This window comes from Leucoraja erinacea, chromosome 23 (assembly GCF_028641065.1).
Source record: "Leucoraja erinacea ecotype New England chromosome 23, Leri_hhj_1, whole genome shotgun sequence".
Taxonomy (NCBI): Eukaryota; Metazoa; Chordata; class Chondrichthyes; order Rajiformes; family Rajidae; genus Leucoraja; species Leucoraja erinaceus.
The window spans coordinates 24,587,691-24,604,297 of record NC_073399.1 but is presented as its reverse complement, the minus strand read 5'-3'; the positions used below and the strand labels follow the sequence as shown (position 1 = coordinate 24,604,297).

General features: G+C 45.9%; 1 pseudogene; it reads left to right on the top strand.

Annotated features, from left to right (window-relative positions):
* The first annotated feature begins 15,847 nt into the window (after nucleotides 1–15,847).
* LOC129708507 (U2 spliceosomal RNA) lies at nucleotides 15,848–15,959 on the top strand (annotated as a pseudogene).
* The last annotated feature ends 648 nt before the right edge of the window (nucleotides 15,960–16,607 follow it).

Genomic DNA, 16,607 nt, shown 5'->3' with positions numbered 1-16,607 from the left:
GTACAAGCTAGACTACCACATATATTTTTCCAGAAAACAGAAGTGTCTGATATCCTTGCAGCTTGGTCACTTCTAACATTGCAGTGCGCTTTCTGTCTTAGCCCTGACTCCTCAAGTGAGTGAAATGCAATCCAATAGGTTCCTTGTTATTTTTACACACAACCCATTTGATTTCTGGAACAAAATTATTGTGAAATGTGATAGTGATCTTAAGCACAATGTTTGAATGTAAAACAATACTCTCAATTGTGCTTTTCTCCGTTTGTGAACACACCTACGTGTCCAACATATAACCATATAACCATATAACAATTACAGCACGGAACTGTTCAAGGGAAATTGGACACTTGGTTCAGAAAAAGAGGGAGATCTACAATAATTATAGGCAGAATGGAGTAAATGAGGGGCTTGAGGAGTATAAAGAATGTAAAAAGATTCTTAAGAAAGAAATTAGAAAAGCTAAAAGAAGATATGAGGTTGCTTTGGCAAGTAAGGTAAAAGTAAATCCGAAGGGGTTCTACCGCTATATTAATAGCAAAAGGATAACGAGGGATAAAATTGATCCATTAGAGAGTCAGAGTGGACAACTATCTGCAGAGCCAAAAGAGATGGGGGAGATATTGAACAGTTTCTTTTCTTCGGTATTCACCAAGGAGAAGGATATTGAATTATGTGAGGTAAGGGAAACAAGTAGAGTAGCTATGGAAACTATGAGATTCAAAGAAGAGGAAGTACTGACACTTTTGAGAAATATAAAAGTGGATAAGTCTCCAGGTCTGGACAGGATATTCCCTAGGACATTGAGGGAAGTTAGTGTAGAAATAGCAGGGGCTATGGCAGAAATATTTCAAGTGTCATTAGAAACGGGAATAGTGCCGGGGGATTGGCGTACTGCGCATGTTGTTCCATTGTTTAAAAAGGGGTCTAAGATAAACCTAGCAATTATAGATCTGTTAGTTTGACGTCAGTGGTGGGCAAATTAATGGAAAGAATACTTAGAGATAATATATATAAGCATGTGGATAAACAGGGTCTGATTAGGAACAGTCAACATGGATTTGTGCCTGGAAGGTCATGTTTGACTAATCTTCTTGAATTTTTTGAAGATGTTATGTGGATGTTGTGTATATGGACTTCAGTAAGGCCTTTGACAAGGTTCCTCATGGAAGGTTGGTTAAGAAGGTTCAATGGTTGGGTATTAATGGTGGAGTAGCAAGATGGATTCAACAGTGGCTGAATGGGAGATGCCAGAGAGTAATGGTGGATGGTTGTTTGTCAGGTTGGAGGCCAGTGACGAGTGGGGTGCCACAGGGATCACAGGGTTTACTCTTAGACCCCTTTTTAAACAATGGAACAACATGGGCAGTACGCCAATCCTCCGGCACTATTCCCGTTTCTAATGACATTTGAAATATTTCTGCCATAGCCCCTGCTATTTCTACACTAACTTCCCTCAATGTCCTAGGGAATATCCTGTCCGGACCTGGAGACTTATCCACTTTTATATTTCTCAAAAGTGTCAGTACTTCCTCTTCTTTGAATCTCATAGTTTCCATAGCTACTCTACTTGTTTCCCTTACCTCACATAATTCAATATCCTTCTCCTTGGTGAATACCGAAGAAAATAAATTGTTCAATATCTCCCCCATCTCTTTTGGCTCTGCAGATAGCTGTCCACTCTGACTCTCTAATGGACCAATTTTATCCCTCGTTATCCTTTTGCTATTAATATAGCTGTAGAAACCCTTTGGATTTACTTTCACCTTACCTGCCAAAGCAACCTCATATCTTCTTTTAACTTTTCTAATTTCTTTCTTAAGAATCTTTTTACATTCTTTATACTCCTCAAGCACCTCATTTACTCCATGCTGCCTATAATTATTGTAGATCTCCCTCTTTTTCCGAACCAAGTGTCCAATTTCCCTTGAAAACCATGGCTCTTTCCAATTTTTACTATTTCGTTTCAACCGAACAGGGACATAAAGATTCTATACGCTTAAAATTTCACCTTTAAATGTACTCCATTTCTCTTCCACATCTTTCCCATAAAACAAACTGTCCCAATTTACTCCTTTTAAATCCTTTCGCATCTCCTCAAAGTTAGCCTTTCTCCAATCAAAAATCTCAACCCTAGGTCCAGTTCTGACCCTCTCCATAATTATATTGAAACTAATGGTATTGTGATCACTGGACCCAAACTGTTCCCCAACGCATACCTCTGCCACCTGACCCATCTCATTTCCTAACAGGAGGTTCAGTACCGCCCCTTCTCTAGTAGGTACTTCTATGTATTGTTGCAAAAAACTATCCTGCACACATTTTACAAACTCCAGCCCATCCAGCCCATTTACAGAATGTGTTTATGTGTGGAAAATTGAAATCTCCCACAATCACTACCTTGTGCTTACTACTAATATCTGCAATCTCCTTACATATTTGCTCTTCCAATTCTCGCTCCCCATTTGGCGGTCTATAATACACCCCTATAAGTGTTGCTACCCCTTTCCCATTTCTCAGTTCCACCCTAAATAGCCTCCCTAGACGAGCCCTCTAATCTATCCTGCCAAAGCACTGCTGTAATATCTTCCCTGATAAGCAATGCAACTCCTCCCCCCCTTGCCCCTCCAATTCTATCACACCTGAAGCAACGAAATCCTGGAATATTTAGTTTCCAATCACAGCCCTCCTGCAACCATGATTCACTGATCGCCACAACATCATACTTCCAGGTGTCAATCCAGGCGCTAAGTTCATCCCCCTTTCTTACAATGCTCCTAGCATTAAAATATACACATTTAAGAAACCCACCCTCTCTTATTCTCTGTTTATTTCCTTTTACTTCTCTCTTCCCTACATTTTGGGTCAGAGTGCTACCATTCTCTACCTCCTGCCTCACACACTGACTGCTAGCTTTCCCAATTTGAGTCCCTCCCCCCAACCATACTAGTTTAAAGTCTCCCCAATAGCCTTTGCAAATCTCCACGCCAGGATATTGGTCCCCCTCGAGTTCAAGTGCAACCCGTCCTTTCTGTATAGATCGCACCTTCCCCAAAAGAGGTCCCAATGATCCAGAAATTTGAATCCATACCCACTGCACCAGTCCCTCATCCACTCATTTATCTTCCACCTCGCTCCATTCCTACTCTCATTGTCGCGTGGCACAGGCAGTAATCCTGAGATTGTTACCTTTGCAGTCCTTCTCCTTAACTCTCTACCTAAATCCCTAAATTCTTCTTTCAGGACTCTTCTCTTTTTTACCTAAGTCATTGGTACCTATATGTACCACAACCTCATGCTCCTCTCCCTCCCATTTCAGGATTTCTTGGACCCGTTCAGACACATCCCTGACCCTGGCAGCAGGGAGGCAAACTACCACCCGGGTCTCCTGTCTGCGTCCACAGAATCGCCTATCCGACCCCCTGACTATAGAGTCCCCTATTACAATTGCCCTCCTCTTCTTTTCCTTACCCTTCTGAGCAACAGGACCGGTCTTTATGCCAGAGGCCCGGCCGCTGTCGCTGCCCCCAGGTAGGCTGTCTCCCCCACCCTTACTCAAACATGCGTACTTATTTTCAAGGTGTACAGCCATCGGGGCACTCACCAGTCCCTGCCTCTGCCCGTTGCCCTTCCTAACTGTGACCCAATTTTCTGTCTCCCGTGGTTTTGGAGTGACCATCTCCCTGTAACTCCTTTCTATGACCTCCTCGCTCTCCCTGAGCAGACAGAGGTCATCGAGTTGCTGTTCCAGGTTCCTAACACGGTCCCTTAGGAGCCCCATCTTGTCGCACCTGGTGCAGATGTGGACGTCTGGAGGGCACTCAGACTCAATGACCTCCAACATCTGACATCCAGAACAGTAAACTGCCCTGGCCCGCATTCTCCCCCTTATCCGAATACAATAAAGCCTTACCCGGGATACAAGCCAATCAGCTGCTTCCTCTAGTCCTGTAACGGCTGCTTCCTCTAGTCCGTTCGATCAATCAGAGGCTTCCATCAGCTCCCTTAATTTGAAGTGTGATCTGTGAATGGAATGTTGCAGATTTGAGCTCCTCCCTCTGTAACGGCTCCTGGGCCTCTGTTGAAACAAGCCCCGCAATGGTTTTTTTAACTCACCAGACGGAGGTCGCTCCTCCCTCACCAACATGAAGACCACATGCCTCATTTTTTGAGCTTGTCTACCAGTGGTGACTGCATGTGTGTGGCAACAGCCTCGGCAAGGCTAGCCGCAGTATGAGCTGAACTGGCAATGGACCAGACTGACCTGGCTGCAGACTTGAGCACATCTGGCAACAGTTTGGCTGGTTGGCATTATATTCAGCATGTCTGGCATCAGTCTGGCCTCGGTTGGGAGCTCTCTGGCGTCAATCTGACTTTATCTGGCAGCAGACTGAGTTGTCCAGCAGACATCAATTGGTTTGATTCTCATCTGTGACCCTACATTTCGGCTGTGGATAGAGATTACATTTGAGCTATGTTTTAAAGAGGAGCTTGAGTTTCGCTAGTAGCAATCTAACTGAATTACAGACAATCTGACTCGGTTAGCTAAAGTCTGAGCATGACTCGCAACAGTCTGAACTTGCCAGGCAACAGTCTGAGCTTGGCCTGATGCCTGATGTCTAGACAGACAGATACCATGACCATCGGATATAAATAAAGGCAAATATTGATATGAACAAAGAAATACACAAACACGTGCACAAGAATGCTCAAACATAAATATACACAGAAGTGCATTTACCATGACAGAGACAAATATGCACGTATGGACATAAAATCAGTGCTGCTCCACTGAATAGTGAAAGGTCCAGCGATGGGCATTCAGTCCCCTACTGTCATATTGAGATATGCTCACTCTAGTTTAAGCAGTCACTAAATCTGATAATATGGTTATATGGTTATATATGATAACCATATAACCATATAACATATACAGCACGGAAACAGGCCATCTCGGCCCTACAAGTCCGTGCCGAACAACTTTTTTCCCTTAGTCCCACCTGCCTGCACTCATACCATAACCCTCCATTCCCTTCTCATCCATATGCCTATCCAATTTATTTTAAAATTATACCAATGAACCTGCCGACATCACTTCCACTGGAAGCTCATTCCACACCGCTACCACTCTCTGAGTAAAGAAGTTCCCCCTCATGTTACCCCTAAACTTCTGTCCCTTAATTAATTATATATTTAGGTGAACTGACCCAGTCCATATTCATCATCAGAGCTTCCATTGGATGACTGTGAAAGACCACAGCAGGACTCAATTTATGTCCTTTTTTTTAGCTCATGACATGGACATGCAGCTTGGATCAGATTTTTTGTTTTAATATTTTTTATTATTTTATACAATTTTTTATAACAAAACAGAACAAAACAAACAACAACAACAAAAAATTAAATAAATAAAAACTGAAAAAGACAACAGGAAAAAAAAAGGAAGGAAAAACAAATAATTATAATTTTAAATAAAAATAAATAAAATAAAACAAAGCCGCCAGACATAACATTATTGGTACAATCCACATGGTGCTACACAGTCATGCATTGCAAAAGCAGAAATAAAAGTCACAGGACTACATCACTGCAGATAATATGAAATTATGAAATTATTGGACTTTGAGATGGTTGATAAATGGTCCCCAAACACTTAAAAAGTTGTTTGGTACCTTGGAGTTGTAGAAGTGTATCCTTTCCATTTGTATGATTATTATCATTTCATTGAGCCATTTTTCGAAGCAGGGGGGTGTAGATGATTTCCAGTCTGTTAGGATCATTTTCTTGGCTGCCACCATACCAAGCATCAGTGCTTGTTGTTCTTCAGACGTGAAGTACAAAGGAGTCTCTGAGCATCCAAAAAGTGCCAGTTCTGGATCAGGGAGAATATCTTTTCCATAGACCCCAGAAAACCACTTAAATATTTTAGACCAGTATATTTGTATATGAGGACAGAGCCAGAAAATATGTGTTAAAGAACCATCTGCACTTTTGCATCTGTCACATAATGGAGAAATTGCAGGGTAGATTCGATGTAATTTGGTATTTGAGTAATGGAGTCAGTGGATGACTTTAAACTGAATCAGTTTATACCTGACATTGATCGAACAAGTTTGGATTCTGGTCAGACCTTCATTCCAAGTGTCGTCAGACACCTCGAAATTCAGCTCAGTAGACCAGGCTTCTTTCAGATGGGTAGTGGATACAGAGGTGGTGAATAGACTCACAAAGCAAGATATTAGATGTTTGGAGTCTGGAGGAAGCTGCAGGAGTTCATAGAGTGGGCAACTGTCAGGCATGGTTTGAAAATTTGCAATTTGATCTTTAACGTAGTGCCTAATTTGGAGATAGCGAAAAAAATGAGAGTTGGAAAGGTTAAATTTTGATATCAGCTGATTAAACGAAGCAAACTTTTTGTCAATATATAGATCTCTGAGGGTCACAAGGCCCTTGTCCCTCCAGACAGCAAACACCCCATCCGTCTGTGATGGCAAAAAGGAGTGGTTGTGACATATGGGGGTGTAAATAGAGACATTTGACAATGTACTGAAACTTCTTATCCGATTTAAAATTCAAATAGAATTTCTTAAAATGAAGTTCTCACCAACCAACTTATGTGGGGATTCTGTTTTGGAAAAAAGCAAAGTACAGAGGGAGGAATTTTTCACTGCTGTGTTTTCAATGTTTAGCCACGAAGGGGTATTATTATTATTATTATCCAAAGGTTCATCTGGGAATCCCCATTGCCAGTAAATCAGAGCTCTAGCATTGGCTGCCCAATAGTAGTGCCTAAATATAGGAAGGCCCATGCCTCCCTCATTTTTTGGCTTTTGAAGATGTGCCTTTGATATACGGTGGGCTTTATAGCCCCAAATGAATGGAAGGATAATGGAGTCCAATTTTTTTTTAAATGATGAAGTAAGAAAAATTGGAAGATTTTGGAATAAATATATGAATCTAGGAAGAGGCACCATCTTGATAGCATTAATACGCCCCACTATAGACGAGGGTAAAATCCTCCATTTCTCTATAACCATATATAACCATATAACAATTACAGCACGGAAGCAGGCCATCTCGGCCCTACAAGTCCATGCCGAACAAATTTTTTTCCCCTTAGTCCCACCTGCCTGCACTCGTACCATAACCCTCCATTCCCTTCTCATCCATATGCCTATCCAATTTATTTTTAAATGATACCAATGAACCTGCCTCCACCACTTCCACTGGGAGCTCATTCCACACCGCCACCACTCTCTGCGTAAAGAAGTTCCCCCTCATATTACCCCTAAACTTCTGTCCCTTAATTCTGAAGTCATGTCCTCTTGTTTGAATCTTCCCTATTCTCAAAGGGAAAAGCTTGTCCACATCAACTCTGTCTATCCCTCTCATCATTTTAAAGACCTCTATCAGGTCCCCCCTTAACCTTCTGTGCTCCAGAGAATAAAGACCTAACTTATTCAACCTATCTCTGTAACTTAGTTGTTGAAACCCAGGCAACATTCTAGTAAATCTCCTCTGTACTCTCTCTATTTTGTTGACATCCTTCCTATAATTTGGCGACCAAAATTGTACCCCATACTCCAGATTTGGTCTCACCAATGCCTTGTACAATTTTAACATTACATCCCAGCTTCTATACTCAATGCTCTGATTTATAAAGGCTAGCATACCAAAAGCTTTCTTTACCACCCTATCTATATGAGATTCCACCTTCAAGGAACTATGCACGGTTATACCCAGATCCCTCTGTTCAACTGTATTCTTCAATTCCCTACCATTTACCATGTACGTCCTATTTTGATTTGTCCTGCCAAGGTGTAGCACCTCACATTTATCAGCATTAAACTCCATCTGCCATCTTTCAGCCCATTTTTCCAAATGGCCTAAATCACTCTGTAGACTTTGGAAATCCTCTTCATTATCCACAACACCCCCTATCTTGGTATCATCTGCATACTTACTAATCCAATTTACCACACCTTCATCCAGATCATTGATGTACATGACAAACAACAAAGGACCCAACACAGATCCCTGAGGCACCCCACTAGTCACCTGCCTCCAACCCGATAAACAGCCATCCACCATTACCCTCTGGCTTCTCCCATTCAGCCACTGTTGAATCCATCTTGCTATTCCTGCATTTATACCCCACAGTTGAACCTTCTTAACCAACCTTCCATGAGGAACCTTGTCAAAGGCCTTACTAAAGTCCATATAGACAACATCCACTGCTTTACCCTCGTCAATTTCCCTAGTAACCTCTTCAAAAAATTCAAGAAGATTAGTCAAACATGACCTTCCAGGCACAAATCCATGTTGACTGTTCCTAATCAGACCCTGTTTATCTAGATGCTTATATATATTGTCTCTAAGTATCTTTTCCATTAATTTGCCCACCACTGAAGTCAAACTAACAGGTCTATAATTGCTAGTTTTACTCTTAGAACCCTTTTTAAACAATGGAACAACATGCGCAGTACGCCAATCCTCGGGGACTATTCCCGTTTCTAATGACATTTGAAATATTTCTGTCATAGCCCCGGCTATTTCTACACTAACTTCCCTCAATGTCCTAGGGAATATCCTGTCAGGACCTGGAGACTTATCCACTTTTATATTTTTCAAAAGTGTCAGTACTTCTTTTACTTTGAACCTCATGGTATCCATAGCTACTCTACTAGTTTCCCTTACCTCACATAATTCAATATCCTTCTCCTTGGTGAATACCGAAGAAAAGAAATTGTTCAATATCTCCCCCATCTCTTTTGGCTCTGCAGATAGCTGTCCACTCTGTCTCTCCAATGGACCAATTTTATCCCTCGTTATCCTTTTGCTATTAATATAGCTGTAGAAACCCTTTGGATTGACTTTCACCTTACTTGCCAAAGCAACCTCATATCTTCTTTTAGCTTTTCTAATTTCTTTCTTAAGATTCTTTTTACATTCCTTATACTCCTCAAGCACCTCATTTACTTCATGCTGCCTATAATTATTGTAGATCTCCCTCTTTTTCCGAACAAGATGTCCAATTTCCCTTGAAAACCAGGGCTCTTTCCAATTTTTACTGTTTCCTTTCAACCGAACAGGAACATAAAGATTCTGTACTGTTAAAATTTCCCCTTTAAATGTCCTCCATTTCTCTTCTACATCTTTCCCATAAAACAAAATGTCCCAGTTCACTCCTTTTAAATCATCTCGCATCGCATCAAAGTTAGCCTTTCTCCAATCAAAAATCTCAACCCTAGGTCCAGTTCTGACCCTCTCCATAATTATCTTGAAACTAATGGTATTGTGATCACTGGACCCGAAGTGCTCCCCAACGCATACCTCCGCCACCTGTCCCATCTCATTTCCTAACAGGAGGTCCAGCACTGCCCCTCCTCTAGTAGGTACCTCTATGTATTGCTGCAAAAAACTATCCTGCACACATTTTACAAACTCCAACCCATCCAGCCCATTTACAGAATGTGTTTCCCAGTCTATGTGTGGAAAGTTGAAATCTCCCACAATCACTACCTTGTGCTTACTACTAATATCTGCTATCTCCTTACATATTTGCTCTTCCAATTCTCGTTCCCCGTTTGGCGGTCTATAATACACCCCTATAAGAGTTGCTACACCTTTCCCACTTCTCAATTCCACCCAAATAGCCTCCCTAGATGAGCCCTCCAATCTATCCTGCCAAAGCACTGCTGTAATATCTTCCCTGACTAGCAATGCAACACCTCCACCTCTTGCCCCTCCAATTCTATAGAGTACCTTCTATGTTCAGTTTTAACTTTGTAATCATATCAGCGTAGTTGAGTTTGAATATAAGTTTGGGGTTTAGGGGTATTTTGAGTCCTAGATATGTAAAATGGTCATATACTATCTTAAATGGTAGAGCCTCAAGAAAATCTGAATCTATATTGACTGATAAAGGCATGAACTCAGTTTTTTTTTCTCTTACTCCAGAAAGCTTGCCAAATGATTTTTTGGTCGTATTCCCCGTCCCCGTCTCCGTCTGCGCCGAGGCCTAATGGCGGCCTCGGTGCTGTGGCGGCAGCAGCGGCAGCGGAGACCCGACTCGGCCCCGGAGCTGTGGCGACGGCAGCAGTGGCAGTGGCATTGGAGACCCTACTCGGCCCCGGAGCTGTGGCGGCGGCAGCGGCGGCAGCAGTGGCAGTGGCAGTGGAAGCGGAGACCCGACTCGGCCCCAAAGCTGCGGTGGAGGCAGCAGCGGCAGCGGCAGATGAGACCCGACTCGGCCTCAGAGCTATGGCGGCGACGGAGACCCGACTCGGCCTCAGAGCTATGGCGGCGGCGGCGGCGGCAACGGAGACCACACTCGGCCTCGGGACCGTGGCGGCGGCAGCGGAGACCCGACTCCACGTTGGAGCTGTGGTGGCGGCAGCGACCACCTGCGGAGTTTTGAACCGTCGCCTCGGTGCAGAGGGAGAACAAAGAGGGAAGAGACAGAGACTTTAAGATTTTACCTTCCATCACAGTGAGGAGGTGTTTGGTGAACTCACTGTGGTGGATGTTTAATTTGTGTTGATTGTGTGTTTTTGTCATTTTTTAATTATATGTATGACTGCAGGGAAACTAAATTTATTTCAGACCAAAAGGTCTGAATGACAATAAACAAATCTAATCTAATCTAATCTAATCTAATCTAACAGAGGCTTCTGGATCGGAGAGATATAGTAATGTGTGGATCAGATTGTCATATATGAAAGGGTCTGTAATCTCCCATTTCAGTTTATTCCCTGCATTGCCTTGTATCCAAATCTGGACTAAATTAATATTGAAGTCTTGACCTATTTAATGTGGATTTGTAAGACATTTCAAAGCAAAGCTGGTAATTCCCCTTACCAGCCAATTTATCACTAATATTGTCATATAATAAGCTTTAATACAGGCCCCGTTCCTGTAATACAGGCCACAACGTATTTAGGTCGGCCATTAGCTGAAGCAAGCTTTTAATTAGTCTGTAACAGTGTATAAACTATTTACCTAGGGCAGTGCTATGATTAACATTGTATTTACGATCAGCGTAGGGGTGGGCTGTTCGTAGGTTAATTATCTAGAATTGGGGAATTCAATGTTCATACTTTTAGGTTGTAAGCAATGGAGGAGGCACAGGGCAGAAACGTCAGTATGTGAATGGGAAGGGGAGATAAAATGCTTAGCAACCGAGAGTTCCAGCAGGCTTTGAACTGTGTTTGGCGAACTGAGCACAGAATCTACACTTGGCCTCACCGATAAATAGGAGGCCACAGCGGGAACACTGAAGGCAGTAGATGAGGTTAGAGACGATGCACATGAACCTCTGACTCACCTGAAAGGACAAAATTATAGATTAATTAGACACAAGGAACTGCAGATGGTGGTTTGCAAAAAAAAGACACAGAGTGCTGGAGTAACTCAGTGGCTCAGTCAGCATCTTCTGACGACATGGACAAGTGAAGTTTCATGTCAGGACCCTTCTACAATTCCATGGTAGAAGGTTCCTGACATGAAACTTCAATTATCTATATTACTAAAAGTCTGTTCTTGACCGGTTTTGGCCATCTGTGCTGCGATTTCCGAGAGAACGCCGCTACCTACGGCTGTCATTTTTGGCCACCTCGCTCAGAGCCCCCCTCCGCCGTATGAGTGCCGAGGATTTTTCCCGTTGATGAAAAATGACAGAGATATTAATGATTTTACAAAATTTCCCATTCTCTCTGCTGCCCCTGCTGGCGGCAGGAGGGAGGGACTATAAAACCAGGAAGTGGTGTGCCTCAATCAGTGTCTGCAAGCTGGAGGAAGGCAGAGGGTCACGTTTCTCTGAGCTGTGAATAACACAGTGTCCTTAGTGGTTCTAAAACACATGCAGAATGTGTCTATTGGTGCTAAAATGTTTGCAAAAAGTGTTTATTGGTTCTAAAATGTTTGCAAAAAGTGTCTCTTTTGGTTCTACAATGCTTGCAGAATGTGTCCTTTTTGGTTCTGAAATGTTTTTTTAGGTTCTTCCCCCCCCATTCCTCTTCCCCCCCCCCTCTCCCCCCCCCCCCCCTCTCCTCTCCCCCCCCCCCCCCCCCCCTCCTCTCCCCCCCCCCTCTCCTCTCCCCTCCCCTCTCCCCCTCCCCCTCCCTCTCCCCCTCTCCCCTCTCTCCTCGCCCTCTCCTCTCCTCCCTCTCCTCTCCCCCTCCCTCCTCTCCCCCCCCCCCCTTCTCCTCCCTCCCCTCCTCCTCCCCCCCCCTCCTCTACCCCCCCTCTCTCCTCCCTCCCTCCTCTCCCCCCACCCCCCTCCCCCCTCTCCTCTCCCCCCTCTCCTCTCCCCCCCCCCCCCTCTCCCCCTCCCCTCCTCCCCCTCTCCTCTCCTCTCCCCCCCCTCCCTCTCCCCCCCTCTCCTCTCCCCCCTCTCCTCTCCCCCCTCCCTCTCCCCCCCTATCCTCTCCCCCCTTTCCTCTCCTCCCCCGTCCTCTCCCCCTTTCCTCTCCTCCCCCCTCCCTCCCTCCCTCCCTCCTCCTCTCCCCACCTCACCCTCCTCCCCCCCTCCCCCCCCCCTCCCCCCCCCCCCTCCCACCCCCCCTCCCCCCCATCTCCCCCTCCTCTCCTCCTCCCCCCCTCCTCCCCCCCTCCTCCCCCCCTCCTCCCCCCCCCTCCTCCCCCCTCCTCCTCTCCTCTCCCCCCTCCTCTCCTCTCCCCCCCCCCCCTCCTCCTCTCCCCCCTCCCCCTCTCCTCTCTCCCCCCCCCTCTCCCTCCCTCCCCCCCCTCCCTCTCCCCCCCCTCCTCTCCCCCCCCTCCTCCCCTCTCCTCTCCTCTCCCCCCTCTCCTCTTTTTCTCCCCCCTCCCCTCCATCCCCTCCCCCACCATTCCTCCCCTAAACCCCCTCCCCTCCACACACCCCTACCCCCTTCCCTCCACCCTCCCTCCCCTCCCTGCTCCCCACCTCTCCCCCTCCCCTCTCTCGTTCCCCCTCCCTCCTCTTCTCCCCTCTCTCCCCCCCCTCTCTCTCTCCCTCTCCCTCCCCCCCCCTCTCCCCCCCCCCCCCCCCCTCCCCCCCCTTCCCCCCCTCTCTCCCCCCCCCTCTCTTTCCCCCCCCCCCTCTTTCCCCCCCCCCCTTTCCCCCCCCTCCTTCCCTCCCCTCTCTTCCCCCCCCATCTCCCGCCCTCTCTCCCCCCTCCTCCCCCCCCTCCCCTCCCCCTTCTCCACCCTCCCTACCTCCCCTAAACCCCCTCCCCTCCACACCCCCTACCCTCTTCCCTCCACCCTCCCCCTCCCTGCTCCCCACCTCACCCCCTCTCAGCACCCCCTCTCTCTCTCCCCCCCCTCACTCTCACTCTCTCTCTCTCCTCCCCTCCTCCCCCACCTTTCCCCCTCACCCACCCTCCCTCTTATCCTCCTCTCCACCCCCCTATCCCTCTTGCCCCTCTCTCTCTGTGTCTCTGTCTCTCTTTCTGCCTCTGCCCCTTCTCTCCCTGCCCTCACTCTCTACCCCCCCCCCCCTCTCTAGATGTGACTGTAAGTTGGGGGCTATGCATCAGTAGATAGGATAGTTATGGGGTAAAAGGAGCCAATTAATAACATTAATATAATATAAAGGGGGTAATTAGCATGAGTGCGGGGGGATAGTTAGTGCGTGTGACGCTGCATGCCGCCGCCCCCCCCCCCCCCCCCCCCCCACCCCCACAACCGCACGTTGAGGGAACAGACCCAACGGGTCTGCACTTGGTCTGGTACAATTTTACTTCGGAGTCACGTGAGTGACTACATGAAGAACCCGCCAGTACGCGTGCGTGTATTATCGCTACACGCATTGCAACGAGTCATTGGGGGAGGAAGGACGTTCCTCCCAAACGGCAGGTTTGGTAACCTGCAACAGTAGGTAAGAGAACTTTGTTTATTTTTTACTTAACTTTGTTTACAGGAAGGCTGTGGAAAGCTGATGGGGGAGAGCTGCTATATAGGAGCAGGCAGCCAGCAACGGCCGGTGGCACGACAATCTCCCTTAGCGGGAGCCGGTGCGACTTCAGCTCCAGCAAGGGTACGGGTCGCCGACAACCGATGGAGCACTCGGGAGCCGTCAATTTGACGACTCGGAAAACAGCCCAAGGACCTACACTACATGGGTCCGTGGGGCTGAGAAATTAAAAATAGCAGCGAGCGGTCGGTGTCACTGGGTACGCGTTGGAGCTGCTGGGCCTGCGTCGCGAGCGGCCAGTTCCCCGAGAGGACTGCACCGCGTTGGAGCACCGCAGGCCCAAGTGGGAAAGCAGCGGCACAGTGCGGAGCACTGCACCGCGTTAAAACCACCATACCTGCGGTTGCGAGCGGCCGGCTCCCCGAGAGGACTGAACCGCGTTGGAGCACCGCAGGCCCACGTGGGAAAGGAGCGGCACAGTGCAGAGCACTGCACTGCACCGCGTCAAAACCACCATATCTGCGGTTGCGAGCGGCCAGCTCCCCGAGAGGACTGAACCGCGTTGGAGCACCACAGGCTAACGGTAGTACGGGCGGCTCAGTGCCGTGAGCACTGCACCGCGCTTTGGAGCACCGCAGGCCAACGGCACTACAGGGGACTCGGTGCCCGTGAGCACTGCAACGCGTTGACACTGCGGGACCTGCACCTGCGAGAACATACCGCGTTTGCAGCGATGCAGGTCCAAAAAAGAAGAGCAAATCCTCGAGTGGGTAAGTCCCATAGCGGCACCTTACTCAGGGCTGTATCTCACTTCTACTATTATAGGGAAGTGCTGGAGGAAAATACAGACTTAGGGAGAAGGAAGCAGCACCTTTTCTATAGGGCTATAATCATGCTTCTCTCCCTCCAGTAGACTATTTTGTCAGAAGAGTGCTGGGGTCAAGTCTAGGGCAAACCCTGGACAGGTAAGAGCTGTAATAATGAGATGATGCCTTTTCTAAGTCACAAAGTACATAGAGCGCATTATTGGTCCTTTCCTGATAGAAATACAGGAATACTTATGTTGTGACTGAAGGATTTAGCAGTCCAAAAATTTACTGGCAAATTCCATTCCCATCTGGGAAGTCACACGGGAATGTCTGTCTATGTTTCAGGGGCAACAACAGTACAGCTGTGAGTAAAGCTAACTGGGAAAGATCTACAAACCAGGTTAGAAGCCAGCATAGACCATATGTTTTCTATCTACTGCAGGGGCAAACATTAGCTGACACCATTGGTCACTTGCCACTGGGGATTGTAAATCCCTGAATGTACTAAACTAATCAATTTATGCATCTGGTTACATCCAACCGGGATTGACACAGGCCTGTGTAAACCCGAAACCTCCTAGCAATATCTTTTTATTTGGAGGTGACCGATCTAGAAGGTCAAGGAGTTGGACAATGAAGCCAAATTGGAGCTCATCTAAACGTCCAAACATCATTCTCAAAGGTATCGCCCCTATATCTGAAGATGTGTACACCCACAACACACGGCCTCGGGGATCCAGAAGAAAACAGTAAAACCAGAAGGAAGCAAGGAGGTTGGTGCGAGAAGACATCGAATAAATAATTTTTTGACACTCATATCTTAAACAGTATCCGGGGATACACAATAGAATTTTACAACACATAATCTTCTAGTCCAGCTGATATATCGAGAGAGGAATTTGGAGGAGAACACCAAATGGGTATTGGGCTATAGTATTTGCTGATGTTTCTACACGATATGGAACACCAGATGCCGATCTACTCGTATCCAGACATAATCACCAATTACCAAATATGTCATATGGGATACAGACACTGGACATCAGCAACGGATGGGTTTTAGCTGCATTGTAAGGGAAGAATTATTATCTACGCATTCCCTTCCTAACAAAATAGGATATGGCGCTTGACGCATCAAACATAGATCAGATCTCGGCTTTTTGGCCAAGATCAAGCATAATATCTGGGTTTTATCAGTTTAAATATCTGATATGTCCCTTATCTAGGGACCATATATTAAAAATAAATAAATAAATAAATAAAATAATATGATATATTCGTTAAGAATGGAAACCTTTTCTATTGTTAAGTATATTCGTTTTAAGAACAAAAATGGCAAGCATTGATTCAAAGGATGCTTACTATTTTCAGTACCCATAACAGGTGACCACGGACGTTATTTTATCTAATTGGATGGCTCAGCTCTAGCAGTATAGAGCACTACCTAATGTGTTTACATTAGCACCTAGGTTATTTACAAAATATAACAACCAGCCACACAATGGTAATGGCTTATTTGGATAACATACTAATTGTGCGGAAACTTAGGACGGGCTGAACAAACGGTAACAGCCACTTAACAATTATTTGGAAACTAGGAATCATTATCCATCCAATTAAATCAAAATTAAAGCCTTCAAACGGAAGGGATTATTTGGGGTTCACCAATAACTCAGTTCCTCATGTCAGTAACTTTGCCAACAGAGGTTACAACCTTAATAAAGGCATACAGCAAAATCATTGACATGATGATAAACCATCCATCAGACTGGTAGCAAGAATTTTGGCAACAGGTGGTACTGGGAATATGGGTTCCAGCCACATAATTCAGACCCTTACATTATAAAGATTTACAGAGGGCCAAAATATGAGCTCTTAAAATTAATGGTGATCATTTCGATAGA